The 6,346-nt window shown below is 43.0% G+C and overlaps 1 long non-coding RNA gene across 1 annotated transcript; it reads right to left on the minus strand.

Annotated features, from left to right (window-relative positions):
* Positions 1-1,864: 1,864 nt before the first annotated feature.
* Positions 1,865-5,182, minus strand: LOC139831874 (uncharacterized). The gene is made up of 3 exons (XR_011746175.1): positions 4,732-5,182; positions 3,561-3,634; positions 1,865-2,238 (listed from the first exon to the last, which is right to left on the minus strand). It is a non-coding gene; the product is annotated as an uncharacterized lncRNA (long non-coding RNA).
* Between the last annotated feature and the right edge of the window lie 1,164 nt (positions 5,183-6,346).

Raw genomic sequence — 6,346 nt, forward strand, 5'->3', positions numbered from 1 at the left:
ACGAGCCTCGATCGGCTCTCAGGTTATCCTGTGAATCGGCTCATGGGAGCCGATCCACCCATGATTTGTACGAGGTGCACGAATATATGGTGGTCCTGCTTATCAAGATACAGCTGATAAGATCTACGACGATTTGGGGTTTTCACCGCATAATCGGAACATCCTACTCAGGATTGGGCCTCGCGGCCACGCACGGTGATCGTAAGCCGATCCTAGACAAGGCCTAAAAACCAACACGAGGTTGATTCCCGGAACGTCCTGTCTAGGACTTGCGAACGACACCCTACGTGCCGCTGGATCCTCCAGCCCCTTATAAGGCCTAACTATTGCAGATATTAAACTAATCCTTGAAGAATCAAGGAGCAACCGTAACGGATCGAATCTACTATACTATGATCAAGCGGGGTGCCGCCCCTACACCTAAGATAGGTGTAAGGGCGGCGAGATATGCTAGGGGTTGCACTACGCAAGCATATGATACGAAGAACTATGCTAACCCTAACACATCTATGATAACTACGTTGCTCGCCATCAAAAAGGCTTCAGTACGAGCAACGCATGAACAACGTGGAGCTTGTGCTGCCTAGATCGCAAGATGCGATCTAGGCAGCATGTCGCTTACCGGTAGAAACCCTCGAGACGAAGGAGTTGGCGATGCGCCGAGATTGATTTGTGTTGGTTGAACGTTGGTTGTTGTTTATTTCATAAACCCTAGATACATATTTATAGTCCGTAGACTTTCTAACGTGGGAAAAGTCCCAACCGGGCACGGGCCCAACTCTAACTAAAACCGACACATATCCTACTATGTTACAGATACAAGGGCCAACTAGCCCAAACTTGCTATTCAAGGCCGATTCACGTATATTCTTCAATACATAATCTTCAAGTCCATCTTGATCACGGCCCACCTCTGACTCGGTCAAATTCCGGTGATAACAGGTGAATCTTATGAGTTTAATTTCTCCAAATTTGCCAAAACTCCTTATAAAGCTGAATTGCCTAATAATGATTTTAGAGTTGAAGAGTGTGCATCTATTGCTCTTGCTCCTAGTAATCCTTTGCAGCAACATTTGGAGAATAGTGAGAGTGAAGTTTTTAGGGAAGAAAGAAATGAGCTTGATGAAATTTTCCTTCGTCAACCTATTCTTAAACATGACTTGCCGGTTGAAGATCTAGGTACAACGCCACCACCAAAGGAAGATCCTGTTTTTGATTTAAAACCATTGCCTGATAATCTGAAATATGCTCATATTGATGATAAGAAAATATATCCTGTTATTATTAGTTCTAAGCTTTCAGAGTTCGAGGAAGAAAGGCTATTGGAAATATTGAAGAAACACCGAGGAGCTATTGGCTACACTCTTGATGACTTGAAGGGGATTTCTCCCTCTATTTGTCAACATGCCATTAATATGGAAGATGATGCAAAGCCTGTTGTTGAACATCAGCGTCGTCTAATTCCTAAGATGAAGGATGTGGTAAGAAATGAGGTATTAAAACTTTTTGAAGCTGGTATTATTTATCCTATTGCTGATAGTAGATGGGTTAGTCTTGTACATTGTGTTCCTAAGAAAGGAGGAATGACTGGTGTACCTAATGATAATGATGAGCTCATCCCTCAAAGAGTAGTTGTAGGGCATAGAATATGCATTGATTATCGAAAAGTTAATAAGGTTACTAAGAAAGATCATTACCATTTGCCTTTTATTGATCAAATGTTAGAAAGGTTGTCTAAAAATTCTCAGTTTTGCTTTCTTGATGGTTATTCTGGGTTTTCACAAATTGCTGTTAAAACTAAAGATCAAGAGAAAACCACTTTCACTTGTCCCTATGGAACTTATGCTTATAGACGTATTGTGACGCCCCAAAACCGGTACCATGAGGATCCCAGCGAATCCACCAAAATCCGCACGATATCGGTTTTAGGAGACGCACCACCAAGCGCCTCGTACACGCCGAAGCATGCACGCGATGAGGGTGGAATCAATCACGAGTAGTAATCATTACAACAAGTCACGACAGAGCCCACAAGAGGACTTATATTACAACAACGACTCCAACGAGTCAAGACACAAATAGATACATACAAAGATCCAAATCATATAGAAGATCAAATACATCCGAGTACGGACAAGATACAAATTTGGACTAAGAGTCCTGAAGATAACGATGACGTCCATAACCCTGCCCAGGCCAAGCCGGAAGGGTAACCTTGCTAACGTCGTCATCTTGTACCTGTCAAAATCGGGCCATCGGTTGCCGACAAAAGGGAGGAAGAAAAAGAGAAAGGGAAAAGGCGAGAGTAAGTACCAAGGAACGAACTCCGGCACGTACTTAGCGAGACTAGAAATGGCTATGCTCGCCGGGCGAGTATATATATATATCGCCTGGGGCTATATGGTAGGTTTGACGGCAGCAAAACTATAACCAATAGAGACACGCTACAACATCCGTCTAGTCAGAGAAGGTAAGAGAGCGCATAAGGTAACAGATAAATACTACTCAAACATAACCCAGCCAAATACACATATCCCCTTCAACAATTGCGAAGAGGCAATGTAAAAGGCACTCAACGGTGGACAAGTTTTATTAGGTATCGGTTGTAGTAATGCTATATTACTACGCAAGTTATTATCAGATTATTAACAACAAGTAAAAAGGTGTAAGTTGTTTATGATCGAGTCATAAAATTCCAAGTCGTCCATAACCGTGGACGCGGCTTATCGATAAGATGTAACCCTGCAGGGGTGCCCAAATGTGTCCACACGCACGCTCAACCCACTTGCGACAGGTGGATATCACGACTCGCACTCTGCTTCACGACAACAATGTCCAGAAAGCCAGCTAACCAAGTTGAACTCGTATCGAAGTCCGGCCGTATCTCCGAAGCGGATCTAGCTGTTTGCGACAGCGTACTAGGTGGTTTAAACACACACTGGGGCGATAAACCACTTCGCAGCGGCTCCGCATCCTATACGTGCATACCAGAAACAAGGGATACAAGGCACCCTAGGGCTTTCCAAAGTAAATAAGTAACAAGCTGGCATGCACGCAACAACAAATGGTAAAACATTGCAAACTAGTTGTGGCCACTGGACAAAGCTGTAGATTCCGGCAGTGGTCGAGGGGAGACCTAGAAACATACCCACGTGTGGTTAGAGCGCTCATTCTCGGAACATATAACAAGAACTCGGGTCCTAGGGGACATTAGTGAGTCAAAGTTGCGATGCTTCCGCAAAGGGGCTCACAGATGCCTCTGCTTACAATTTTAGTTGTTAACAAGTAAAGCATGAATATCTCCAACAACTGATACAGCATGTGATAACCTCCCAACAACCCAACATATCCCGATAACAGATCGAGATAAAAAAGCAAAGCCTAAACACGCCTACGACTCGCAAAGCTCAAACATCAAGCAACGGCTATGGGTAAGGAATGATACATATAGGATTATTATGGTAAACAAGTGGAATAGGACACATGAATCAATAAAGAATCGTAACATAAGGATAGCAGTGCGAGGGAGAGAGTAAAATAGGTGAAGAGAGAGGGCTCGCCTGTGAAAAGCTGCAGAAGAACTTGTCGTATCTCACAACACCACTTCGTGATCCTATCCGGGAAGAAGCAAATGCTGGAACACACACAACGGATGCAAGTCTTACTACTACGGATAAAGAAGATCCAGCATGATCAAGATGGTATGCATGATATGGCAATTATGATGCTATGCAACTTATCCAATTTAATCGGAGTCGGAACCCCGGACAAACAAATTGAACTTGGAGTTGTTTCTCTACCGCCAAATTAAATGTTGGTTAACATGACAAGACGAAGAAAGGGTGCGCTACCCAAAGTTAAATGGAACCGGGACATTATTTATACAATATCCCACATATTCCATATGTTATCGATTAGGTGATAATGAAACTAGCACGGCATGACATGATGCAAACATGTAATGGACATATAGATGACATATTTAGATTAATTGCGTTTATCTGACAAAATTTCATATACAAAACATTTTATTTTAAACTGTAGAACAAACAGTATGACAGTAAACAGGTTTGCAAAATAAGTTGGGTTGTCAATTTGCTGAAACTGCAAACATGAGTCTCTTTTCTGAATTTGGAACAGAGACAACAAGGACGTATGTCTCCGCTGGAATTCGGTACTGGAACTGCTGTAAAGTAGATAGCGTAGCTAGTCACCGGAGCTGATCAAATGCTGTTACGCAGTATTAAAAAGAGTGTGCTTGTTATTTTGATTAGCCAAATAGAAGTAGCAAAGCAAGCAGACAAAATGCTGGATCGATGGAGTAAACTCGTGTACGTGCTAGCTGAAAAGGGTGTAGAGATATAGTGCATCTGATTGTATGTGTGTGGGGAGAGCAACTAGCAAAACAGCTAGTAATCAAACGCATGCCAGGAAACAAAGCAAAGGCATGGCGCGGCTGGGCGCTGTCGCGAATCGCACGAAGAAGAAGTGGTGGTGCTGTTGAGATGCGCAGGTAATTGAGGTGCCAGAAGACTGCGACTGTTTTATTTTGACGCACATACGAAGGGTGCCCTCTTACTGACGAAACTGACAACTCGCGGAAAAAAGAGCGATTCCAGAGACGGGAACCAGAAGCAGGCGTCGCTGCGCGTTTCAGATCGATGAACCAGACCCCAGAGCGGCGCCCCGGGTTTCAGATACAGGAGAGGAGGAACAGATGCGGGGGCTCACCGGGAGGAGGCGGTTGGGGTCGTAGGGCTCGACGAAGAGGAAGCAGAGGCGAGCCACGAGCCGATGAATGTCGGTGTCGAAGAAAAGACGACGACGGCGAGGTTCGTGGCGTCGTCCCGGAGCAGCTTCTGCTCCTGGCCTTCAGCGTAGAGAACGACAACACCATGGCAGCTCCATCCCGCGCTCGGCGCAGCGAACGGCGGATCCAGGCGACGGCGAGCTTGAGGATTTCGCGACGGTTTTTCTCTGATGAAACTGAAGCTTTTTCAGTCTGCTCTCTACTGTGTGGAAGAGGGAAAGAAAGGGACGGCGGCGCAGAGGAAAGAGGAGGCAACAACGATGTGGATAGGTGAAGCTAGGGTTTTGCTCGGGGATTAGGGAGAGAGGAAAGTGAAAGGGAGCAGGTGGAGATTGCTCACGCCGTGCTCATGCTCCTGTACAGGGTAGAGGCAAAACATGCACTGCCCTTGTCGATCAAGGAAAGGAAAAACTGGCCGGCTAGGCTTGATTAGAGGAAGAAAATGTGGTCTGGTTGGGCTGCCTCCGACTAGGATGGTTAGTATAGAGGTTAGGTTTGGATAGGATTCCTCTTTTCTTTTTAAAACTTGTTTTCCTTTTTTTTCTTCTCAGATTTAGTAGAAACCAAAAATGAATTCACCATGTGAATTTGAAATAGAGGGAGATGGAAGTTCCAAAACTAGTTTCAACATAGGTACTTTATTTGGAACCAAGACAAAACAATTTTATTTCGAAAGTAATTACTGAATCGATTAATTATAAAATAGAGAAATATGAGAGGGAGAGAGCCAAACAAGAACACAAGGACAAGATTTGATGCAACTTTTATAAAACAAAGGTGACATGATAAGATGCTTATGATGCACAAACAAAAACAACCAACAAACTAATAGAGGGGTATTATCCTAGGCCGTTACACGTATGCCTTTTGGTTTATGTAATGCTCCTGCTACTTTTCAAAGATGCATGTATGCTATTTTTCATGGCTTTTGCGAGAATATTGTAGAGGTATTCATGGATGATTTTTCTGTCTATGGGAATTCTTTTGATAATTGCTTGCGAAACCTTGATAAAGTTTTGCAGAGATGTGAAGAAACTAACATTGTTCTTAATTGGGAGAAATGTCACTTTATGGTTAATGAAGGAATTGTATTGGGACATAAAATTTCCGAGAGAGGTATTGAAGTTGATAGAGCTAAAGTTGAAGCAATTGAGAAGATGCCCTATCCTAGGGATGTTAAAGGTATTCGTAGTGTTCTTGGTCATGCTGGGTTTTATAGGAGATTTATTAAAGATTTCTCTAAGATTTCAAAGCGTCTTACTAATCTTCTTCAAAAAGATGTACCTTTTATTTTTGATGATGATTGTAAGGAAGCTTTTGAAACTCTAAAGAAAGCATTAACAACTGCTCCTATAGTTGAACCTCCTGATTGGAATTTACCTTTTGAAATTATGTGTGATGCTAGTGATTTTGCTATAGGCGTTGTTCTTGGACAGCGAGTAGATAAAAAATTGAATGTTATTCATTATACTAGTAAAACTCTTGATGCTGCTCAAAGAAATTATGCTACAACTGAAAAGAATTGTTAGCTGTAGT

Source organism: Lolium perenne, chromosome 6 (assembly GCF_019359855.2).
Source record: "Lolium perenne isolate Kyuss_39 chromosome 6, Kyuss_2.0, whole genome shotgun sequence".
Lineage (NCBI taxonomy): Eukaryota > Viridiplantae > Streptophyta > Magnoliopsida > Poales > Poaceae > Lolium > Lolium perenne.